General features: G+C 40.4%; 1 protein-coding gene across 2 annotated transcripts in view; it reads right to left on the bottom strand.

The window, feature by feature from the left end:
- TAF3 (TATA-box binding protein associated factor 3) overlaps window positions 1-26,853 on the bottom strand; it is a 121,037-nt gene that overhangs the window by 30,850 nt on the left and 63,334 nt on the right. The window lies entirely within an intron of this gene.

Here is a 26,853-nt window from a genome sequence, read left to right on the forward strand (position 1 = left end):
ATATCACACAATTTTGACTGCAGATTAAATACTAGGGCAATGTCTTCCTAAACCTGGTTTGTTTTTCCTGAAGCAGCACAGGCTGAAGGTTAAAGCAGAGGACTAAGCCCCATTCAACCTGCCAGGTTCTGCCTCTGATACCATCTTCAGAGCTTGCTGCACACGGACGTTATCTGTTATGATTATATGGGAACACCCCAGCATTGCGTGTGCGTGCATTGGTTTGGATCAGGAGCACGCCTTTGAAATGCATCTCCCCATCATCCCCGCTTACTGTTGTGTTGTTTGCATCATGGAGCCATCCTGGAGTGCATATGCTGGCTTCCTGCTATAGGGAAACCAAAATGAAAGCTGTGTTGCCAGAGGAATACACCTAACGCACTCCACGTGCAGCTGGGCATTTGGGCTATGAGACAAAAAAACCAGCTTTTGAAAACAAAATAAAAACTGAAACATGCGCAGTGTGGACATCAGGCACCGACTGTTTCAAGCCAGCATGGACATCACCTGTGTGATTGCTCTGTTTTTCTGTTTAATAGCAATTACTTTTTTGTCCCCTACATATATGACCATCTTCTGTCCTACATGTGACACGACGGTGCAAAGAAAGGGGAAAATTCACTTGAGATCTCCCGGCAAATCCATGGCAGGTTTGAGGAGAAGAGAACCTCTGATCTCCCCAACCACAGTCAAGCACTTTATCCTCTTGGATACACTTCCTCACTTTCAAAATGGAATTATCCAAGCAGGAAAAAGGATTCTTAGTCTGGAATAAGATCGTCCACACTGGCGTTAACCTGACACATTTACATTTGCTGTAATAACATCATTGCACCTATGCTGGTTAACATTCCTGCATAGACAACCTCATTTCACTTTACTCCATGTATCCATTTACCCACCTGCAAATCGCATGACATTTTGTCTAGCAGGGTTTCTGTGGAAAGATATCAAGTGCCCTAAGATCCTCACATGAAATACGTAGTAAAAAACATTTATTATGACAGCGGCTAAACCCCAACTTCTTAATGAGCAGGTGGTTTTAAAGAAGCAAACACCAAGAAACTTATAACGTTTACACTAACACCATTTAAAGCTTTGTAAGACAGCATCTTTCTGAAATATCTCTTTTTGAGGCGTTTATTTTCAGGTTTTCTGTGATGGTGTTTCTCTACTGTAATGTGTCAATGCTCTGATTTAGGAGAGTTGAGTCAAGAGCCCTGGGCTGCAGCACAAATCTTGCCAGCATCACAAATTAAGTAAAATGAGCTAGCAACTCTGGCTTTTGCCAGGGCCCAGAGGATTTACAGCAGCCAGCCCAGAGAGGAGACTTTGCCTGAGGATAAAGTCTTAGCCTTCCGTGAAAAACAGAAATGTTAGGGAGTTAGGTTTTGCCTGGCTGGGCACTGACATTAAATTTTTTAAACTGCAAAGTTAGAGTATAACTAGAGAAATCACTGTGGACCAAGCCTGCACCTGCTATGGGGCGGAAGGAAATCTGCTTCCAGATCAGGGAAGACATTTCAATCTCTGTTTAAGTTGTTGCAGAAATCAGCTGCCTTCATCTGCTCAAAACTGTTTTGGGGATGAAGAATTAGCATTCATCAGACGTCATACAGCACCGGTTGCTACCGAGCAATTCCTTCCCAGCTCCATTCAACCTAGTTCATCACTGAGAGTTTGTTTTCATTTAAAATTTTAAAGAGGGATAAAAATTAAAACAAACACCATACTTTAAAACTGGGATTTAGAGAAGTCTTCTGCCTCGGCTACAAGATGAAAAGTGTAGGCAAATTCAAACATTGGGAAAGACAGGGTCTGATCATGCAGACTTTAGAGATAGCAACATAAACCATTTTAATATAAAAAACACAGTGATAAAAAGAGTCAATAAAGTGGAAGAGAAACGACTGCAACGAACAGTAAAAAAAATTACATTTACTAGAAAAATCAGAACATTTATTTGCTAAAGATTTCTGCCTGGTGTCCACTTAAAGAGCCACTCTGTTATACCATGTCTCACGGAAGTGCACTGCAATATTTCATATTATTGTAACTCCTTCCCATCCCAAGGTGCTTCTCATGTTTTACCTACTCAGGATTGCAGAATACCAGCAGCTGCTGGATCAAAGGCAAAAAAACAATTTCAGAGGAGGTTTGGAGAACAGGGACTGGCGTTTTGTACAATAAGAAAAGAGCAATGCTTATTTTTTTTTTAATAAGGCCAAGTAAAGTTTGCACCGGACCCACGAAGTTTCTGTGATCTTGTGTGGAGAAGCCAGGGAAGGGCAGAAAAGGTTAAAGTGCAGTTTGTAGAGGTGAGACTAGAAATCGGGGTGTCTTGGCTCCAGCTTTCATGCACATTCCTGCAAGCCACAAAGACAACTTAGTAAGGAAGCAGAAGCATTACCATCCCTTTTATATGGACTTGGATTCCCCAAAACATCTGGAAAAAATTGCCTGGGTCAGTCCTGAACAATCCAGGGACTAAGGAAGTTCACGAGCACTTAACTACTGACACACATTCACCACTTTTCAGACATGCTCAGATGACAATCTGGAATCCTATCGTGGTCAAATGAAATCCAAATTTCTCTTGGAACAAGGCCACGGTCTGATCCTCAGCGAGGACTGGTTTTCTGCCAGGCAGCGGCTTTCAAACTTGAGCCACCGCAGCTGTGGCCGTGGCAGAAAACAATAAAGCACTTTTTTTTGGGGGGGGGGTGTGTTTAATCAGAGAAAATGAAATCTCTGTCTTACATTCAAGAGCTACAGGCTCTTTTTCCTCCAGAAGGATTCACACAGGAGGAGGAACCAAATATGGGAAAACATCAGCTTTTAAGCTTAATCTGCTTGACTTGGCGATGAGCGTTTAAAACCGCGCGGCCACTTTTTCACCTTTGTCCATCTCATTCGCTACCCGGCACTTCTCGACGTGCAATCCTTTGTGCACAGGATTGCTTTTTAACTCTCTTTACTGCCATCTCTCCCTATCTCCGGCCACCTTATTAATGATCCGACTCTTGAGTTAGCATCTATAGGTCAAATGGATATCACCTCGGCCATCTGCCCTAATAACTCTCTCCTGTAATGAAAGGAGACTAGAGCTGTTTGGGAGGTTTCTCAAGATAACAGCTACATTTTTTTTTTTTGGTTGTTGTTAGAGAAGTCCGTGCTGGATCAATATTAATGCTCACATTACTAAAGCTATACAGAGCAATTGTTTATTATGTCAGCCGGCCCCATGTGCAGGGCCCGGGTTCAGACGATGCACAAGTTCCAGGAGGGATGAGTTCAGCCGTCGCAGTGCAGCCCTGAAGGTGAATTTGTCCACCAGTGAAATAAAACAAGCTGACAGCTGTTAACTTGCTGCTTATGAGAAAACTGTTTAAGACGGCATTTCTTACTGGAGCATCTTAGGATGTGTAACGTTGCCTGTGTCTATGTAACGAGGCAAGTTCTTCACTTTCATGAAAGGATGATTTTGAAGTTAAGGGAGGAAGGGAATCTGCTCCTCTCCTGACACGGGTCTGCAGCGTGATCTTGGGCAGGTCACATTATGTACTGCTGTCTTCCCATCTGACAAGCGATGATAATTTCATCTCACAGAGGATGCTGTAAAAGCTGAACTTGATAAATACGTAGCTCGTCGGGATCTCTGGACAGAAAGCATTAGAATCCCAAATGCAAGCTGTGGGGATCTGTCACCACTTCAAATGCTGGAAAATTTCTTAAGCTGAAGAGTTCAGGCAAGAAACTGAAACTCCTGCACCTTTTTAAGGAAAAACCACTAAAGAAGCACATAATTTCTTTCTTGGTACATCATGTTCCTGCAGCACAGCAGGGACTCCAAAACCAACAGCTTATTGAATATATACCTTCTTAATTTGGCCACGGCTCAGTTTCAGGACAGCAATACTCAACACTTCAGTAATGAACTTCCAAGTTCACGATGATCGAGGGTCTATTTGTCCCTAAAACTGACACAGGGGTACACAGGAACAGAAATTCTGCCTTTATTGCAGAAAAAGAAGTGCAATCACCTGTACCACGCTATCATGCTCTCCTGGCTGTCTCATTAGAGGAGGCTGCACACACTGTTCTTTCAAGAACAAGTCAGATGAAAGCGAAGGCAGGAAAAAACAGATACAAAACTTTTCTGATTGAAAAGAAAGACACCTACATACAGGCATTCTTCAGACAAGAAAACCTATTTTTTTAATATAGATATCTCTATCTATAAATACATACATAAAACCAAAATTGTCATAATCTTGGTCATTACCAGACTTTTACTTGGCAGCTTCAGAGATAGCAGCATAAGCACTTACAGCTAGATGATGTCCTAGAGAACATGGCACAGGCTGGGACAGACAAGATCTCTGCTCAGCTCCTGGCCCCGCCAAAAACTTATCCTGTCTGTTGGCTGGTATTTAATTTAACCAAAGTTCCAGTCTCTCTTCTGGGAACTGGATTTATATTTCCCTACGTCACAGGGTGATGATAGGATAAAACCATCTGGCTAAGACCTGGAGACCTAAGAATAAACCAGTATTTCTTAGGTACAAGATGAAGCAGAGTCAGACACGCTGGCCTGAAGCTGGACACCACTTGCTGAAGAAAGCATAACATGACGTTAGTAACAGCAGCCTCTTACCTCCAATGCAATGGCTAACATATTAACTGCACAAAGCTCTGGCAGGTAACAGTTCCTGTGGAAGCCAACTCTTGTTATTATAATAATGCAAGATTTTGGCATTCGGTATTTGATATTAACTTTAGTACGGCAGATAAACAGTATCAGCTATCAGAGCAAACCCATTAAGGATACAATTCTGAATGAGCAGATGTTTCCATGCAACTCATACAGGCCTACTTTCAGCAATTAAATTTCTTCCATAACCTTTTCCTTTTTAAATAGGATTTGAACATTTTGTTTTCTAATGGAATGCAAAATGGCCAAATAAAGATCTATCAGTAGATCACGCATTTCTTTCACACATAGTTCTGCTCATATCAGATCTCTCTACTCCTTTGCACCGCATGGTACCAAGTAGCTAAGTATGGAAGTTGAAAGCGTCAGGGTTTTAAAGGAAAATTAGGACGCATGAAAGGAAATAATGTGGCAGTGCCTGCATCGAAATCTTCAGCCCATCCTTCTTTCCAAGCATATGCTCCTTAGGACCACATGGATATCGAGCTGAAGGTTTTATACACGAGCCAGCTCAGCCTCTCAAATGCAAGAAGGGAAGTGATTGTTCCCACCCAACATACGAAACTTTTTAGCGAAAAAAAAACCCAAACAAAACTTCCTGCAGACATCCAGAATAATTTTCCTATTGTCTAGATAAAGCATGAGATTAAGCCAAAGATATCTTTTGGGAAATTTTAAGTCACTAAGTCAAGAACTTAACATCCCTATCATATCCTACTAAGTAGGGGCTTTTGACTTCTGTTAAAAGTGAAAAGTTTTTTTCTTATGCCATAATAGGTTTTATCTCTTTAACCTGCAATAACAATGGCCTTTTTGAAAAACAAACAAAAGTGTGCTTGTAGTCCATAAAGGAAACTAATGGAAGAGTGACAAAATTCAATCCGGATATCCTACAGGCTGATATCCTCATACTCTAATGCAAGATGAACTCACTATGATACCTGCAATACATTTTGAGCTTAAAATGCCAGGTTTTATATAGATATATGTGTGTCTATATATTCTATTATATATATAATTATATATATAATTTCTCTTCCATATGAACACAAGTGATCACTGATGTGACTTGTTTACCAAACAGGTGATACACCAGCAGATTTCTCTTTTACTGGACATCAGCCAAACCCTGACATTTTCCAATTGACACTTTCTATGGCAAGAGAGCTGGTAAGAGAGCACCACCAAGGAGCTCATCTTCCATGTGTCTCAAATTTTTTCACTGACATTGCCAGCAAGTTCATTCCAGTGCCTTCTCGGTATGTTCTAAAATGCAGAAACCACAAATAGATTAAAAAAAAAAAAAGAACTTTCAGGTGCGGCCAGTGATTTTGCATACATAACTGAAACACTGTAACGAGGATGTTAAAGGTGCCTGATGTTAAGCATCCAGACTTGTTAGTCACACTGGAAAATTTTGGCCCAAATGGCTGGCTGGTGCCTTCAACAATTGCTATTAGCTAGGATTGAACTTGGAGGTGTTCAACAGGACTGACAGACTTGGTGTATACATTTATCAATCACTCCAGAAGTAGTTATTGACCTGCACAAGAAGATACAAGTGGTCAACAAACCCCTCCTCCATCCCTAATGACAAAATCCATCATCCATCTTGAAATACGGATGATAGCAATAATCTGGTTCAGGACTCACAAACTTCCAGACCAATTCAGTTATCTCTCCACCCTGTTGAACAACTGCTTCACACTCTTGAGTAGGCATTTCTTGGTATGAAACCAACAGAGATGAACTTTTGAACACCAGCATGAGAATAAGATATTGATAGTTTGCCAGAAACAAACCACAACTACTAAAGCTGTAGTTCTACATCACAGAGTTGCTTTAAAAAGAAACTGCCCCATCCTTTCTTTTGTCCTGGTTCAAGCATTTGTGCAGGAGAATGGGGAACTAATCAAGGCTAAGATAAGAAAGATTATCTGTTAATCTGAACTCAAATCACCAATCTGGTCTGTCATGATACTACTCAAACTTTTGGGCTAGAACAAGCCAGAGGAAGGTCCTGCACCTCCTTTCTTATATATCATCATCTTGCCCCTTCTCCATAGTGAAGTGAATTAACGGGTTAACTCAGATGGAAGGTGGGGGTGGAAGAAAAAAAAAAGAGAAAGTATTTTTCTGTCCAGTTGGCAAAGTAAGAAGCCCACCTCAGGATCACGCAAGCCTAAGGATGTGGGAAAGAAGAGGAGAGAGGTGCGGAGCATCACTCTTCGGGCATCGGATCTTGGCTTAGGGTATAACGTGCAACTTGGGCTTCCAGTGCTGCTTTAGGATTCTGGATGCCATGAGAATAACACTTTTAAATACTTACTAGTGGCAGTCCTCATTATAATACTTTTTAGAATATGCAATGTTTATGAAGCCAGACTACCCAGGATTCTTAAAACGACACACCCAGCTTCCTGCTGAAGACAGAAAAACAGCATTGGCAGATTGTTATCAGCTACACTTGCAAACTCTGTCTGACCCGACAAAATACCAGTCCTGCATTTGCACTGCATATAGCAAGCAAAAAAGTGTTTCTGTCTAAATACAAAGAGGGAGACTTCATTTTTGCTTTGACTTTTTAATAGCGGCTCAACAGTTTTTGTGGATCACAGGTATCTACCCAAATAAATGCATGTGCATGGCAATGCTATGCTAATGTGTCTGGAGCAATTATGCAGACTTTGGATGGAGGGTAAAAACAACCACAGAAGCATCTTTAGGAAGTGATCGAGCGAGAAGATGCGTGAGAACCAGCCAGCTCCTTATCAGCAGGGAAGCCTTGGTTCAGTCACTTTGGTGTTGCTCTGAATTACCCGTGATTGAGTCTCTCTCCTGAAATCTGCAGAAAAGAGTGTGATGTGAAAACCACCGCCGTTTGATCAAAACATACAGCCAGGGACAGAAACCTTCCGTAATAAAATCTGGACAAATCTACATGCTTTTTATGATACTTTTTACTCCCTCTGGGGTGTACTATCCTTAACAGAATCGGAAACTCGCCCCGAAGTATGCATGCGGGCATAGAGGTTTTCTCTTTAAAGGAACATTTTGACTTCTAAAAAATGAAATTATTAGCAAAGACAAGGTAATTAGGCAATGACAATTCATAGAGTACAACCAATCAATAACAGAGTACATTAGCAAGACTGACAGAGGTGTGAAGCCGATACGTTATAAATGGCTCTATACTGACCTGTAAAAATGCAGCATTTCCCTAACATTCGGCACAATAAAAAACTAAAATGCTATATAAGCAAGCCAACCTGAAATGACACCTAGTATTATAAATGGCCTAATCTATATGTTAATACTGTTGTATCACATAACTGCAGCAAGACTAAGATAACAATATGACTTTGGGGTTTCTATGGCTACATCCTGGGCTAACGTGCCTGAAAGGGCTTGCTGCTGACACCACACAAGCCTTCTGAGTGCTTCTCTTTGGTTATTTATGATATGATTTATGATAACGACAACATCTCCTATTTTCTCCCCTCGTCAGATACAATAAATTGCCATCGTTAATCACCGTTCTTGCTTCAGCTATGATTACAATAGTATAATAGAGCCTAGCTATGGTAATACTGTGTATTAAGGTGTTTTTTCCCCCCCTTTAAAGAAATATGCACAAGTAGATCTTTGTAGCTGATGTCAGTACCTGTAGTATTTTAATAATCTTCCCGGGAGTATTTCTGGATGAGAATTTCTGTTACAACTAAGATTCGGCACCGCTCCTCTTGCAAAGATCGAATTTATGATCTAAAGACTCAAAATCCACATCGTATTATCTGTATCTAACAATTCTCAAATATAATACGAGGGGTTTATATATATTTTTCTTGACAAAAGGAAAGCCGATGGTCAGTCTTCTCATTTTGCACCTCCGTATCTAATCTTCCTGGCTGAGCTTTCCAAACCAGCTTTTCAAGTATCACAAGTCTTACTAAAAACAAAAACACTGAACCTATATAAACATTTGGAAGGATTTTACAGTGCCTTTCCTTTTATATATTATGGTCTTGTACAAGAAAATACACTATTCTACTTTCAATAAAGTCCTCTGCTAAAAAACCCCAGACTTTTACAAATATTTTAGGAAGCGACTATTTGTACCTCCTAGCAGAGGAACAAACTGAAGTATTTATTACATTGGGGTACTTGTACCTCTGCTGTACTAATATTTTTTACCTGGCATTGCAGAATTTGTTTGTCCTTCACAGATTTGCAACCTACATATGCATTCAGGTACTTGGATTTGGAAGTGAGAAAATACAGTGATTATTTAATATCTTATTTTGTAACAGAGCTAAAGAACCCCAGAAATAGTAAGGCATCATTGTCCCATAGACATCACATATTTCTTTTACCATATTACTCCAGACCTCACCCTTTCTTCGCAAAAGTTCAAAATTTAAACCCCAAAAGCTTTGCTTTCTGTGTAACGCACCCATGGCAGCAGAACTGAGGTTTAGGGCACAGGTACTAGAATTGAAGAGCTGCATCTCTTGTTCTCAGGAGTCTCAGAGACAGCACGTAAGAGACAGACACGATGGCACGATGGGGTATTTTAGACTGTATTAATAAGCATATTTCTATTTATATTGCTGCTATAAATAGCTAACATGCTTTCAGCCCAGTGATCATTAGTGACCCGATTGGTTTTGTGGCAAAGGTAGAAGAGATGGCAGGGGAGACAGTGGCAATACTGATCAGCACAGGGAAGATATTTGACATCTAAGTGGTAGCATGGAAGAAATGGGAATACGAAGACAGTGGTCTCCTATTGAACGATGAGCTCATCTGAAAGCTCAGAGGATAGCACGGACACCGCTGTGCTAGGTGTGCCACAAAATCCACGTGGAGAGAGAACACCTCTGCCAGACAAGGTCTGCAATCAGCTACAATTACCTGCGTCTGCCTGTGACTGGCTTTACTCCCTCGAAAGTAATTCTAGGCTATTTTGGGTATTAATCTGTTGTATACTTGCTCATGTGATGGAGCTTCTGCAAAAATGCATTATCAGAAGGAAGCTTTGGCTCAACACAACTTAAAGACCATCATCACTCTTGCTATGCAGGACAAAGATGCAACTTTGCCATCGTAAAAAGGCTGTGAGTGTTTATATCACCTTCAAATAACTTTTTAGTTCCACAACTCATTTGGCCATTAATTGCCTTTCCTCTCCTCTTCCTATTGTGCATTACTTGCAATTGCAAGGGCACGTTCGAAACCAAATGATGAGCTGCTCAGGGCAAGAACAGTATCTGTATTTTTCAAAGTGCTTTGGTTACTTCTGGGCACTATAAAAAAAACAAAACAACGGAGCACGTATTTAGAGACTTTTCCATCTATTTGATTGCCTTCATTGGATAAGAAAGGGAAATTAAGCATTTTGTCAGCAACAAAAAATATTTTATAACAATGAGAAAGACAGGGGGAGGGAGAAGTTCATTTTAATATATGAATTGAGATGTATAAAAACGTCAACCAGATCCTGTGCTCTAGAATAAAGTGGAAAAAGTCTGTCTACACTGTTAGGCAAACCCTGATCTGCGGTATCTATCCATAGTGGCACAAATGAACATAACTTGCTGAAATTTAATTAAAAACAAAAAAACCCAACCAACCAACCAACCAACCAAAAGCCCTGCCATTGACTGAAAACTCCCACTAATGCAAACAGAGTTACTACATATTCAAAGTAAAAAAAGGCATGTATTCACCCTCTCTCTTAATATATGTATGCACACCACACCATATCCAAAGGTGTTTACCAAGTATTCCAACTGTTGGGAATAGGTTGGAATCAGCTCATTTCTTTAAGGATACCAGCGGCAATTAGGAATGCTTTTGCCATCCAGAGCGATGTGTTTATTCAAACAGTTGCTAACTCAGAAATACAAATGCAGTTCCAGCTTATGACTTTGTCTGAACAGCATCCAAAGTCTTCCCAAACATGTACTGACAACACACACCCCGGGATTTCAGTATTCTGAATTGGTAGTGGTGTGTCTTGGTACATACATGAAAACCCATGTTTGCTGGGAAGAATTCTGAGATACAATACGAATCCCTTAACAAATACAATCTTCTTGATCTAGCAGAGAAGGAAATCACTGATGAGAAGGCTTTAATAAAGCTTGACAAGCCTCAAAATTAAATTTGCTGGGAAGGGTTCAACCCCCGAAACAGATGCTTTCAAGTGGTCTTCACGAAAGAAGCCAAGGAAAGACTTAAAGAGAGGAAAATGTTTACTTTAAGAGTTTTTCTTCTTACAGCTACAAATCCAATTAGTGACTCTCTTTGTCTTTCAGCCTCTCTGCTTTATTCCGTATGGGAGCACATGTGTGTCCCTGGCTCTCCCTGTAACCCTGCCCTGCAAAAGGTGCCCATAGGCAGAGAGAAAACTAATCAGGGCAGCGTGATCACCTACACAGCAGCACTTCTCAGGCGGCACTCAACAGCCATTTGAAACCGGATCGGACAGCCCTGCGCTACGGCGGGTTCAAAATGCTGCTGTCAGCACCGCTGGAAAAGAAGTGCTATGAGAGCATGGGGTGACCGTGCTGAGTAATAATTCTGCGGGCGGCTTCCCACTCCAGCAAGGAGCCCAGTTCAGGAGGCTGTAGGAAAATTTAAACCACATCCAATTTAAAACCTCTGCTTTTTTTCCGGCGACCTTATAATTTTTCAGGGACAGCTGCTAAAATCTATTGCTTCTTTCCATAGGACCTCATGGATCACAGCAACATCTTCACATAAATCTCACTTCCAAGGGAGCTCAGAGGCTAAAAACAGAGTAAAGGAGTCTGTTAGATGCTCTCACTGTACAAGAGCTTTTCTGGGCAACAACTAAAAAGACCTCATGGTGTTTCGCAAAGCCACAGCCATGAAACAATCCTACGCTTCTGCACTTACTGCAAGCCTTTGTAGGACAATTAAGCTAAGCAAAAAGCAGTGCAAAAAAACCCAGAGAAAAAGAATAAAAGAGAGATTCAGAGATATCAGAGCCCTGCATGTACACTAGGAGAGCTGGGCATGAAGGTGAAATGATTTGTGATACCCTCCTCTTGGTATCGCTTGCAATGGATGCAAAACAACAGAGGATGGTTTTTGTGGAAACACTAGGCAAGTTTCAAAATATTGTCTCTGTTTAGAAACGTTCCAAGCCATTTTTGAAATAAAAAATTACAGCTCTGGCAATCACCTCAAAGGCAACATTGCGTGATGCTGCACTTTACACTCAACTCACTCTTAAGTCCACAGCAGCCTTCATTTTGATGCAAGGTCTTCCCCAGTGCTCCCAATGACCTTGGCAAAATTCTTAAAACAAAACAAAAACAAAAACAAAAAACACAAAAAAACCTTCAGGACCTCAGGCTCTAAAGCTATTTTAGAATTAGCTTTGAATAATTGTCCCACAATAGGAGTTTTCTTGATTAATTGCTTAAGATAAGGCCTCCTTTTCCTTGCTGGCCTCCAGTGACTCCCTCTACTTCCCATAATCACTTTTGTCTCAGTCTCCTGTTCGCTGGGAACTGCTAAGAGAAAAATCAGAGATACACCAACTCCATTACCTGAGGATTAGCCACGAGATAACCCTATGTATTCCATTACTGACCATCATTATTTGAGTAATTATTCAATCAAGTTTAGACTGTGTGAAAGATGCACTAATTGTTTTGCAAAGCTTGCCCAAGCGGTATATCTAAAGGATGCAACCTGTGTCCTTTAACAAAACAAAAATGATGTGCTGATTGCAAAGGAAAATGAGAAGTGGTTTTGTATCGAACTCTGCTTTTTTAAAAAAAAAAACCTAATTAGGCTTAACTAGGAGTTAAGGATCTATTTTGATCAAGGTTCTGCACAAGCTGGATTGTATACATACTTGATTACAGAAATTTTGTAGGATATTGCTTTTCCATCTGAATTATTTAAAAAATGGTACTCAGCCATTAGTTTTCTAGCAGTTTATGAGATAAGCATCCTGAATATAGGGAAAGCAGGGATAATGGAGAAACAAACAAAGAGCCAGTAACCAGCAGGCTTAATTTAAACAAACTTGTGCACACACATCAGTACTAGACTCAGAGGCCTTGATACCCTGATTTAAACTGAATTAATGTCTTTTAGCTAAGTAATATTTTTCTTGGACACACAGGAGAAATGAAAAAAACCTATGAAAACAAATTTAGCGAAGGAATTGGCTTCAGTAGGCAGTTTTACGTAACATTAACTTTCCACTCAAGACATTAAAAAAAAAAAAAAAATCCTTCATTTTAGAGTTGTTGGGTTCCCATGTAATCTTCCTGTTTCAGGGACCTGAGAGTGGTACACTACTAGGTGACTCCCGGACAGGAGAGAACTGAAATTCCCTGGGATACCAGCCGATGCTCTACAAAGACCCACGAAGAAGCCAAAAACGAAAGACAACTTTTTCATCTTGAGATACAAAACTTCCCTTAGCTATCAAATGCTGCAAAAGCATTTACAGCTGATGCAAAATTAATCTGTAACTATTTGATCTTCTGTTGCCACACTTTCTAAACCCGTGTTCTTAAAACTGCCACTGTCAAACAAACCCAGACTCTTTATTTTTAAAAGCCCATCAACCTTCCAGCTCCAGCAGGTCTCATGTAATACCTTGTATAAGCTATTTTCTAGACAGAGACTGTCTTCCAGCTCTTGGCTAACGCAGATAAAGCTTCCACATGGCTTCCATAAACTCAGACCTTTACCACCTCTGTCTTCATGAGTTTTGGGGGGTGGAGGGGAGGTTTATCTATGGGAGTGAGCACAAACTGTTGGTATTCTCGGGATTCAGGCAGAACGAAGAGTGCTCAGCCGTGGCGAGGGAGCTCCTTCCAAGCTAGGATTAAAGCCAGTGGTAGGGAAGCTTGGGTTTTAATGGATAAATTGTTGCAGAGTACGCTCAGCCAAACACCTTTGCTGATGAACGGGACTTGAAATTCGGTGGGGAGGGGATTATCTTCCTGCCGTGGCATGTAATTTTTAAGAACACCCTCCTATTAATCTAGTTACGTGCCAAATAGTAAGCAGCAGTTTGACCCAAATCCTATTAGCAACAACAATCTGTCGTTACCTCCTCTCCCCAAAATGAAATATGCTTCAGGATGCGTTACAGAGAAATAAATTGAGATGCGGGAGGTTTTCTGCATTAATTTCTCCCACCTCCCCGTTCAAATTGCAAATTCACGGGGCAGGGACCTGAATTGTGTTTGTAAAGCATCACCTTCACCCACACTGCTGAATGAACAAAAACAGCACTGAAGATTTTCTTTCCCATTTCTTTGTTTCTTCTTTTTGTTCTGATTCTCTGTTTTCTCTCATTTTCTCTTGCATTTTCCTCCTTTTGTTTGGTCTTCATTGCCTCCCCCTTCCAAAACCCAGAAAATACGAGTTTTTTTTCTGCCTTTTTTACAGGTTTTCTGCCTTTTCCTGGCTCTCACTCTAAGCTTTCTCTTTTGCTAGCATTTAGCAGAAAGATAAAAACTAGAAGAGGGAAGAACACATTTGCTTTTCATGTCACTCAGGATATTTTCAGGAAGGAGACTGGTGGCCAAAGGCAAGACTGAAGCAAAGGATAAAGGACAAAACATCCAGGAAGCCCATGAAACATGGGACTGTAAGAAGCAGTAAGAAGAGGGAGAGGAGATAAAGAGGAGTTACACTAAACAAGTATTTCAGGGGCAAAATGAGGAAGATGGGACAAGTAAGGATGTTGTGAATGCATGGTCAAAGTGGCTGTGGAACAAGCCAGAATGTCAATGGGCAGCAATCACTTGCTAGTTGGGTTTCTCCACCACATGATGCTAAATCCTGCAAGTTTTGGTCCTCGAACACTCGTTTAGGGAGAGTCTCTTCACTCCTGAGTTCTTCCATCTCACACCTGTCACTGCAGATACTGTGGCTTCATTTCTTATGCACATCCAGAAAAATAAAAAATGCCTGAGGATACTCTTAGATAAGAAGCTGTTCAGGTGTGACGTATCTCAGCAGTTATTAAAAAGTATACACCTTATATTCTCATGAAGCATTCACTACTTTCAGAAGGGATTTAGATATCTAACTTTTAGATATATAACTTTTGCAGATCCTGCTATGTATTATATGTTATAGTAGAAACCAGGAATAGCTGAAGAATCCCAGTTTGGTCACTAAGTTACAGACTGTCTTGCTTAAAATGGTGAATTCAGTGTCACCATGCCAAACCGTGAGAATACATCTGTCTAGCACATTACAGCCAAGATGAATTAGCTTACAATCTCGTGGGTTTTTCTGGTTTCTAATATAATGCTCAAGAGGATGAAGCTGCTTGCAATGATCAGCAGCTTGGGACACGGGGTACCGACACCGTCTCATGTAGACTACCTCGGAGCGTGATTGCACGTTACCTTTGCTTCAAGCACAGCCATGCTCTGACATGCGTCCCCCAGCATCCAGTGGCCGTGCAGCCACAGGGCAGATCAGTTCCGTGAGCTGAAGGAAAAGCCAGATTCTCCTCTCCCTCCTCCCTGAACAAAACAACTTTTAGCCTAATCAATTTGTTTAACCAACTCAAAGGAAAGGGGGAGAAATGACCAGCCAGAGATGGGAGCACGCCTGCTCCTCCTGGTAGTATTCCACAGCTACAGCAGATAAACCTTCCACCCAGCACATAGCAGCCTATGTCAGACGCGGGGCTATCAGTCCTCTGACTTAAAAGAACGGCACACGATGAAAACACAACGTTCAAGGTCAGTGTATCACAGTATACCTACACGATTTCTGTTGCTAACTTTGCTTTTTGTATTTCAGGAGACTTAAGAGCCCTTTCAGGTGAGGTAGGACTTCCTTCATCTTAGGGGTAGATACGGATGCTTGTGTACCGATTCAGGCTCTTGCTGCAGATGGAGAAAGTTCAGGAGAAGACTTATTCAGATCTCTTACTTTGCACTAGGGCAGAGGATTCTTTTTCCAACTGGGGCAGGAGATTTACTTATTCTTCCTGAATGGCATCTTTGACTCAGCAGAGATCGCTCCTCAATTTACCTTGTTTTGTTTCCCTCTCTTTATGCCATATTATTCCCTAATAAAGTGGGAGAAGGAAAACACTTCCCTCTCTCCTTCCCACGAAGAACTGTCACTACTCAGAGCTGAAAGACAGACAGCAGAAGAACTTCAGATAGTGCCTAGAAATCCCTCTCAAAGACGAAATATCACTGAAACATACAAAAAGGACCTGCCACCACTTCTTTTGCAGGGAGCTAAAAGAATTTCAGATCCACAAATATTTGAGTTTGTTTCAAGTGCTCGATAAGACCCTGGTGGATATAAAATTCTTGTTTTATTTCTGAGCTTCTGCCCCCTCCTCCACCATTTCTAGGCTAGAGAAACAAACACAAAACATTGGTGTACCCTGTGTACACCCAGGAACTCATTAAGTTCAATCAAAATGACCTCCAGAACTGTGGGATGAAGTAACAAGAAAAATAAAGCATCAGGAATTCTAATACAATAACTACTTGCTTCCCTTTGCCATAAATTCTTTATGGGTCTCTAAGATACATCTGCTACCATAGCATAAATATCTTGTGCTCTGGCTATTAAAGGTTTCCTACAAAATTCTAAGATTTACTCAGCTATCTGCATGGAAAGCTGTTTAAAAAATCTAGGTGCCTTACAGGGAGGAAGAAATCTAACCATAAAATCTGTGAGCAAGACCAAGGACACCTTCTTAATCCTCTGAGGAAGAAAGGTGTTGTCACGACCTTCTGCAAATTACAAAAGAAAAAAATATAGTCAGTTATGGTCAAAAGCATAAAGAACTGGGAGGAGAAAAGACAGGTAACAATTTGAGTCAGGACACCTGAGAAACTGTAAATACATTATTTCCATTTTCAATATGCTACACCACTGCGAGAGAGTATTACCCTTGACGTATACCAGACATGCTGAATGACAGAGTGGCAAAAAGTATCATTTATCATAAGCAATATGATTAATAAGCTCTATGACTGCTCAAGAATAGCAGGTATTTAGAGACACAAGATACCCGATTCAGAATAAAAGTCTAAATTCATTTTTGCTCAGGAATAATATTTTTGCCAAGCCACTGCTTTGAGAATTTTCTATTACCAAGACCAGATATTTCAGGACAACCTGCTCATGGCATGGTCACATATTTTTACAGGCTCTTCATCCACAAATGGTAAAGAATTTGCAGACAAAATCAGGGGAATCAGGGGTCTCATCTTACACAGGAAAAAACAAACACGGCTCAGAAAGGACAAACTATTCATGCATAGTCACTGTCACACAAAATACTGGTGGCAGAGCTGAAAATTAGAAGTATAGGACGAGTTTGGAAATCTAACACTGAATCTACCAGCTCACCTTTTACTTAAGAGAAGGTGTGATCTGGCTAGTCAGATATTTTTTATACAGTCAGAAGGAGAAAGAGTCCATCTCTCACTCCTTGGATTAGGGGAGATACCTTAAAAAAAAAGGAAATGGTGTTTGTTCATCTGCAGTATGATCCTGTGTCCCTCCTTAGGAGAGACAAGCTCCTCCTGCCACTGAAACCGTTTGTAGTTTCTTCTGGCAGAAAGAGGAGTTTAATTTCTTGCAATTCATTAGCTACTTTGGTCACTGGGCTATGACCGATTTGGGAATGACCATCACTTGGTGGCTGATGCCGCATTCAGAAAAGGTATAGTTTTAAATTTTCAAATACATTGCAAAAGGACTGTGAGATTGTAACATCCACATTTTGTAGTACATCCTTCTCCCTGCCTCCCCCCACCGCCAAGTGCAGATTAGGATGGGGAGAGGGATGAATTATCTCTGGAGAACTATAAAAGATAGAATTGATTTTTGGTAAGAACTCCAAGGAAGTTCTTAATACCGCCTTATCTTTGCGAGTAATACAGAAATGTTCCTCCACTGAGTAAGCACCTATCTTCGAAGCTATCCTTGCCAATGTTATCTCTACAGAAAAGCAGCTTTGAAGGATAGAAAATAATATATGTTCCCCATTGGTTGAAACAGAGTTGTGTCAAAACTTGTAATACAGAGTTTAGGTTCTACACTAGATATTTCCCTAACTTAGGGGAATTCAACAAGTTCACTGCTGTGACGCTAGCATGAGGCCAAGATAAGATTTGCCCATCTCGCACAATGAAATTTAATAACCGTAATGCACTTCAGAGCACCTGCACAAACCTAATGATGTGACATTGCCCAAATTCACAAAGTCTTGCACGTTAATATTTTTATTACAGTGCGAATTTGTGAAGTTTCTTTAAATAAATTTTAAAAATTCATCATCTTTAAGTATTCTTGAAGAAAGGCAGCAAAGTCTAGGTTTATAAGGAGAAGCAATCTCCTATTAGACTAGTAAGAAGAAATGGAAAAAATAGACGTAGTTTTGGATGCACAAGCTATTCACCAGGACAGAGGCTTGCGTGCTTGAAAGTTTTTTGCTTTGTTTTTTTTTCCTGACCACAACAGGAGGTCTAAGAGGAGATACTACCTCCTCCTACAAACTCTCTGATCCTGGCTGCAACATTATCAACACAAATATTGGACTGCCCCACCCCTAATAATTTAGGGTAGTCCCCCTACCCAGCTTCTGAGCGTTTAGGTTAAATGGTGGATTTTCTGAGAAACAGAAGCCTTTGATTCAAAAGTTCCCATTTCTAAGACAGGCTCATTTAAATATGCATGAATCTCAGAACATGGTCTTCTTGCCAGTCCAGGGTTACGCTTATGTATAATACTTTCCTCTTTATTTTCAGCCCTTGACAACTAGCAAGGAAAATATATACAGAAAGCATCTTGCGGCTCCTCTAAAAACAATCCTCTGCCACAGCCGAGCAGTCTCTCCTGCGAAAAAGAAGAACTTTTTGGTCATCTGCCGAAGCCAGTAATTCTGTTCTTCGGACTCCCAGGATTTCTGCTATCTGATGGAATATTTAAGCGGAGACTTCATTCCCCTGGCGGAGCGCTGACAGCTCAGCCACTCCACTCCGGTGTTCAATGAGCTCTTGTGTTCTATTACAGAAGAAATGCGATTTTCTGCCCAGCTGGAAAATGATACTTCTTCCTAGTGCAGAGATTTGTACCCCACTCTAACCCGTCTAAATAGGTCACAGTCACATTTTCACAATACTACCAATATATCCCTTCAGAAAATGCAAAAGCTTATTGCACCCAGGGCAAAGACTACCTAACGTGGAATACTGCAGACTCTCTCCTTAGAGAGGAAAAATAAATAAATCAAACTAAGGAACATGTTACATCTCTCTATAAAACCTCTTCCTCCGATCCGGCCGGTTGGAATAGCCCTCCCGTATCTCTTTCTCTCATCAACTTTCCTATTTCAAGCAGATTTGAAGGCCCCTCTCTGCCAGTGACCAGCTCGGCAGTGCTTGACAAGACACTCTGCGCCTTACTCCCACCCTCTATCAAATGGGGATTATTGGTATTTTTTCCCTGAGTGCTTTGAGCTCTCTGAGTGTACTAGGAAGCCTTATTTATTCATCTGCCTGCCCCAAATGAAACGAGCTCTGTCCATCCTACTGGGCAGGATGCTACAGCGTTACTGTTCTATATGGTGCAAGTCTGCCAAAAAAATGGAGATGTCCAAAAATATTAGGAGTTTGAGGTCTAGTGAGATGTCTTGAGGAAACAAGAAGTGTGATATGTTGTTTAATTTCTTCTTCAGATGTCTTCTGTGCATGCTTTTCTTACGCTGTTTTACCATTCAAATACAGTAATTAAGCACTGGTTAATGTGCCCTTCAAAAGACCACACTATTCTCAGCTACCCTGGTGTAAATCTGGACTAAGCTTAAAAGTGCCAAGAGAGTTAAGCCCTGCATGTGAGCGGACTGAAACTTTCAGTGTCAAAATACATTTGAGGTAAAATGAATCAAAACGCGGAGAAAGGGGATGCTCAGAATTGATTTTTCCAACAAGGCATTTACAGGCACTCCAAACACGATCTCCACTTCAAACATAAAATAGTCATTGTGCTGATTTGTTACAGTATGACTTGCTAATGTATTTGATTCCACATTATCTGAAACTCCTAGTTATCCAAGGTCTCATCTTCTTAATGGAAGGGAATGTACAAAAGCGGAGCACTCACTTTAACACACAATATATTATCTATACAAATTGGTACTCATTCAACAGACAAACTTAAAAACCAAATTATGGTTGACTATCAATTTGATACTCTGCAGCAGAAAACACTGCTTAAAGCCTGATAGCTTATAAGGCCTTTTAATGACATTTCCTGGCATTATAAAATACCAGATCTTGACTCTGTACTAGAACTCGGTAGAAAGCTCCCATGAGAAGAAAATTTTTGCTAGTTGGCTGTTGCAGCTGAGACCTTACCAAATATTAAACAAATACTGTACTGTGGGCTAAGATATCAATATTATAAAAATGTTTCTTGGCATAATATCTCACTGCTGTGTCAAAAGCAACGATTCCTGCTGAAGCAACATGCTGGGTATCTCAAAGGAAATGATTTGGAAGCAAATTTCACAGGCAACCCTGCACCTAAGACACCGATACGGCAGCCAGTGAATTTCAACTTTTATCTTCGCTTCACCACAGATGCCTCTAAACTAAGTTGCCTGCAAAATAAATTCAGAGCCTTGCCTCAGTTTCCCCAATTTTAGAGCCTGCAGAACCTACCTGAGAACTGTGCATTAAAAGTCAAACATGGAATCATAATTTGCCAAACACGTGTATGTGCACACATGCAGAAATGCAACTGCTCTTCCATTCCAACAGGCTTTCTGCGTTTAACAATGCAGAAAAGTAATGCTAGAGGTATTATTATTAATTTAGATATTTCTACATGGTAGTAAATAATACTTTCTAAAGCACATGGGTTTTCGCCTTCAGCATAGATATTTGTGAACTCAGGGCCATATTCTCAGCAGTGCTTCAGTAGTCTAGGAGTAACAATCCCAATAACTTTCAGCAGAAATACTATTTTATATTTCTTAGGCACTCAGAAGAACCTACCTTAATTTGCCAACTCCTTTAATTAAAACTTATTAGAAGTTCTAACTTGCAATGAAAATTCTGTAATAAAAATGGTAAACCTCACATCTCATTCTACAGCTTTTCATCAGGATATAAGCCAGATCCTAGTCATATAGTATCAGACATGCTATTAACAACACAGCACACTACACAGTTTACTGAATAAAAATTCAAGTCCATAGTACAGTGACAGATATTTGGATGCTACTGGGCAGTTCATGTTATAAACAGAGGCATTTCTCTTGAAAGTTCAATAAGGTTGAAAGCCAAAACAGTGATACGGCATCAGGGATTTATCATCTAATAATAAAAGAGTGTTTGTTCCTCTGGATCTGCTCCTAACAAGTGGAGTCTCACGCTGAAAGAGCAGGTTCAGTAGGCATGCTGCTTTTCAATTGCACTCCTTATTGTATGCTTTATATTAAAGAAAGCAATTTAACTTTTGAAGACAAGAAAATTATCTTGAAACTGAAGTCCTGCCTAAGCTCAAGGCCAAGCTAGAAAAAGAACATATAAAATTATTAAAAGGTCTTCAATTATTACTATAGCTGGAACACTCGCAACAGCTATAATTCAGGGTGCCCACACATTTTAATTATAACCCCCATTTTCAGCAGGTTATAGCTTTCCCTATGATGCTAAAATTTATCAGGGCTGGCCTGTCATAGCCTTTTTAAAAAAAAAAAAAAAAGTTTAGGCCATATTGCTTACTCCTGCTCAAATCATGGGAAAGTAGAGCAAAACTAACAGTAACTGCAGTTCTGCTGCCCCACGGGCGACAGAGAAGAGGTGGAAACCACTTGAGCAACCTCTCTTAATGGTGCTTTGGAATTTTTTGGTGAAAACTGGGTATGGTATCATTGAATCCACGCATACACATTCAATAAAGTATAAAATAAAGAAAGTGAGAATTTACATGGCTGTCAAAGCAATGTGAAACAGAGGGACACCATCCTCTGAGAAGCTGTGTTGTACCAGGCATATATGTGAATTAATCAGCCCTACTTCCACAAGTACAAATGAGGTTTCCTACTTAAACAAGTCAAGGCTTTTAGATCTTTGCCTCACTCCTTATCAAGCAAAAGTGAACAAAACTGGACTCTACAGAAATGATCTAGGACAGCATTTTCTGGACCTCAATTTTCTACTCATGGACTCTCCTACAGTAGTAAACCCCCTTCCCCATCCATGCAAACTTTGATGCAAGGCACAACTCTGGTCATGTACAGAACAGACCAATCTGGTAGTGTGCAGCCAAAATTAATCCTTTAATTTATTTTTTTCTTTTAAATATCAAAAAAATTTAACGTAAAACCATCCTGCGACAGTGACAGGGATGCCTACCAACTCTCAAAAGACTGGAAGTGCTTTGAGTTGAGTTCCGTATCTTTGACAGTGCAGATGGACCCGACAGATGATCCGCTGGTTGTGTACGTCTTGCCAGGACAGAAAAACCAATCTGCTGCCCACTCTTCTACAGCAGCACATCTGGGGAATACCTGGGAATTCAGAGGAGGCTGAATGACTTGCCCTGGCCAAGGCGTCTTGCTCCCGTTGTTTTCTTTTCCTATGTCTGCTCAGAAATGAGCAGGGATTTCCTGGGCACACAGGCTGGGCTGCGAAGGCACAGTCAGCTTTAAACTGGGAAGCACTGGACAAGCTGGATGTACACAGATCACTTGTACTGGGCTTCAGCAGTAAGTTCATTCACATGACATATACTGCTTAAAATTTTGTTGTTCTTCTAAAATGCTCCTCTGGATTCTGAAATATTCAATGTCAAGTATAATATTACAAGTGAATAAAATTAAAGCAGAAAAGAATCTCATACATACACAATGACGAGTACCTACAACACTATACACCGATGACTAAATTAGATACTAAGTGCCCGGATGTAAACTACTACTATATTGTAGTTTTGTAGATGCAGATTTGCCAAACCAAGCTCCAGTAAATCACTGCTCTGAGCGCACAACCTCATGCTGCATCCTTTCCTGTTTACAGAGTTCTGGTAAGTCAAGTATTAATGATATCGTGCACTTGAGAAATAAGTTGTGATGGTAACACACTCGGGCAATGACATGTAAAGATTCTATGTCCAACCTCACCACTGGTATTTCCTGACTTTTTTGAGCTTAACAAGTATAACCTCATACATCTCAATGTTTAAAAGAAAGATGTAACATAGTAGTAGCATTGAATTTATGATTGTTTTTAATAAAGCAGCATCTTGGAGACCCCAGCTAACAACAGAACTCCATTGTGGTAGATGCTGTCCAGACTTAACCTGAAAAGCCCTCAGTCAGAACAGTTTACAAATCAAATACGGAAGACATACCTAAGATGAAGGACAGGAAATATTACTGTAATAATACTGATTTATGGAGGAAGTGACCTACCTAAGGTCACAAAGCAAGTCTGACCCCGATCTTCCGAATCCCAGTCCACTGCACTAATTGCAAAACTGTTCTTCATCTTCCTCCTGAGACGAGGAACTGGCACAGCAAGGTCGATGCTGCACCAGGAGAGCTCAGGGCTCCTGTCGGGCAAGGCAACAAAAACAGTTTTACAGCTGTAGACAACAATGATAATTTTAAGGATAGGAAGATAAAATCTTTAGTTGACTTCTCCCTTTGCCATTTTGTCTCACTTAATTTTTTTGGTTTGGAAAATATAGCTCCAACAGTCTGTGCAGGATCTCAAAGGACTTTTTAAATGAGGTACAGGATCTTCCTTGGTGGACTAAAATGTTTTATTCTCACGAAATACTCAAAACCCACAACGGTACTTTCCCTTCTACACCCTCTGTGTCCAGAAAATTTAGCATATAGCATTGCCCTACCACCCAGCAGCAAGTTCTCTATACATAACTTTCTATTTATTTGCAGGTTATACTGGTGTATTAAGTGCATTTTTAAAGTATTACATCACACTAAGTGATTAAAACACCCATTTCACAGGTGAACAAACCGAGAATAAATGACACAATACGACTGTTTGCCGGATCAGCTGAAGGCTCGACACAAATTCAAAGAGCTCTTGAAGTAGGACTCTTTATTCACAATCATGAACTTGCAAGATGTGCAGAGAAACCAGTTAAAAACGCATTTAACAGGATCCACAATACAGAAAACAGTCACTGCAAAGATAAGTGGTCCAAGACCTTCAACTTACACTGCCTGAAGCTGATGAAGTTGAAGAACAGTAAAACAGGTCACCTTTAGGCTAGTGCAGAAGTAGCCACCCCTCCAGTTGCTCTTTAACCATCCTGGATGCTGATACGGCATTTGTATTTAAAATACAGAATACCAAGGTATTTTAGGCCAGTCCTAAGGAATTCAAGTACAGGTTTAGTTCTGGTTTCACTGGAAAGTTCTATATATTTAAGCTGCTAATGTAAATCATCATGATGATGATTAAACCATAAGCATCGCAACGCCCTTTCAGCAGACATAGTCTGAAAACACCCGGAGCTTGGAAGCCGACAGGTGTCCTTGTTAGTTTATTTTTGTCTCCATCTCCCTGAAAGAAAGGAAAAAGCTCCCATTCTGGGTTAGCACAGGATCAATTAAGAGCCTATTTTAATTGAGTGGAAGCCAAGCTTTCCTTCAGAGCTATATGGGCTCTGTATTTGCTGATCAGACGGATTTCTCCCTTGTGTGACTCTTCAGGAAAGTTTCCTTGCTTGTATGCGGGAGCTGGAGAGACTCAGACGTCAAACCTTAATTGCTGAGCCAAGTTTTTAAGTTGATTTTTAGGTACCTTTAAACTTTTAATTTAAAACACTAAAAACAAATAAGAGGTCAACTCTTCAAACACAGTCTATGTTAAACAAGAGCATTTATAGGGTTACAGCTAAGGAAACAAGCGCCTTTATAGGGCTGCAAGAGAAAAGCAACTTGAGCTTCTGCTAGAAGTGAAAGGTGTAGATGGGCAGGGAAGGGAACATAAAGAAAGTTTCGGGTAGTTCTTGCATGACCTGCATATTTTGACTTCTGATTTTTCTGCCTATCAAACGGTAACATGCACAGACTCAACAAGTAAAGCTCATCAGGGATTGAAATAGCCGCAGGAAAAAAATCCTGAAAATACAGGCTTGTTATCCTCTGTCGGAGCTGCTCGACTAGAAGATGCTGGCGTGGGGGAGAAGAAAGGACCACCACGGTTAGGAAGCCGGAGCAAGTAACGCTGGTAACTCTTAAATTGCAGCTGGTTTGCAAGCCGTGCTCCTCACCGAACCAGGAAAGCACCAGGATATCCTTCCCGTTACCTGGACTAAAACCCGTTCCATCCAGGGCTATTACGGAACAAAACAAAGTAAAAAAAAAAAAAAAAAAATCACACGCATTATCCACCCCGTAAAATCCACGAAAAGAAGTTTTGCTCTTCCCTTCTCTCCCGCCCCTCTCCCTGCAGCCTGGCGCCAGGCTCGGCCCAGGGAACAAAACCCACGTCCTAACGACCGGTATTTTCCGAGGCGAAGCCATTGATGACAGGCAGCCATGAATACCTTCTCCTCTTACTGTAGGGAATGAAGAGCGGTCGGGTGGCATTATTGTTTTTACCCAGTTACATCCTCAAGCCTGTCATCGGGTATAGAAGCAGCCTTTATGCAGCAGTTGTACCGTCCCATTTCCTGGCTTCTGTCAAGCTTAACAAAACCCAAGTACTAAACACATTTTATGCCTTGGAGTATCAAATGTTCTTTGCTATCAGTCGAAATGGAGCTCTGTTCATTTTCATTATTGCTTCATATGAAAATGTTAGCTCTATTCATATTCCATATTCAAGATGTTTAACCTGGGTTCACTGTATGAAAAGTCAATCATGTGTGCATAAATTCAATATATTTTCCCCATTTATTGCAGTACAATGAATATCTTACAGAGAGCAATGTTTGTGTACTGATTCAAAAATATTATCTCTTTCTTTTGCCCAATTTATTTTGTATTTATTTGAGGTGAGGCAGGTATATTTGGGTTAAATAAGCTTTATCATTGCTCAGGGTTTATTATGTTTAGCACAAGAAAGAAAGGCGGTGTAAGAGAAGGAAATAAAAAAATCCATCTTCGAAATCATGCCAGCAAGTGGGAAGAAACACTTTTGCTGATAAACAGGAAATATTTTATTTCCAAAGTTAACATTCTTAAGTAAAAAAACAAACACTTCAGCTAAATTTGTGGGTTTTAAAACAAACTGTGGAAAACATTAAGGGAACTAAATAGAAACCATCTTTCAAGATGGTAAAACTAGGACAACTGCAAACATGAGGTATTAAACAAGCCATGACAATGAACATACACAACAGCCAATTTTAACACCAATTAAACATGTATGCGATCAAAACCTGAAAAAACCCCCAACTTTGAGAAACGTCAAATTATTATGTAATAACATAAACCCTTTACATTATTATTTATATTTCAGGAAGTCACACATGCTCCAACTAGCGTCCAGAGTGTTCAAAGCACCTTACAACCTACAAAAAAGAGAAACAAAGTGAAACCTTGCTCCAGAAAATGCGTGGCACAGTCAATGACTACAGAAAGCTGGGGTAGAAGAGCAAGAGAAGAACAATTAATTGATGCAACTCATCTCGGAAAACCAGCAAATGTTGGTAATGTTCTGCCTGGGTTCTGCTCTAACTCTGCAAAAGCACCGGTTTTGTGCTGTTCATGGCAGTTTTGCTCAAGACAGCAACGGTACATACTGCTGAAATTAAAATAAAAAAATATAAGCCGAAAACATCAGTCTTTAGCTTTTTTCCCCGCCCCTCCTTTCTGCAAATTTGCTCAATAATTTAAATGAAAGATCTAAAGGGAGTTTTCCATCTCTGCCGCCCTGTGCTGAAAGTGAAAACTGGATTTCTGACACTCTACAATAGAAAATTTGTAAGGTTTCCTTCTGAATCAAAAAGGCAATTTTGCTGTATTTTTTTCCACAGGAAAAAAAAAAAAGAGAGATCAACTGCGCACACGGTTTCTTTCCCTCAATCTGTCTATTTTATCAAGGTTTTTCACCTAATGGGTAAACATATTAAGCCCAATTTTTGGAGTACAG

The sequence above is a fragment of the Harpia harpyja genome, chromosome 6, assembly GCF_026419915.1.
Source record: "Harpia harpyja isolate bHarHar1 chromosome 6, bHarHar1 primary haplotype, whole genome shotgun sequence".
In the NCBI taxonomy this organism is placed as follows: domain Eukaryota; kingdom Metazoa; phylum Chordata; class Aves; order Accipitriformes; family Accipitridae; genus Harpia; species Harpia harpyja.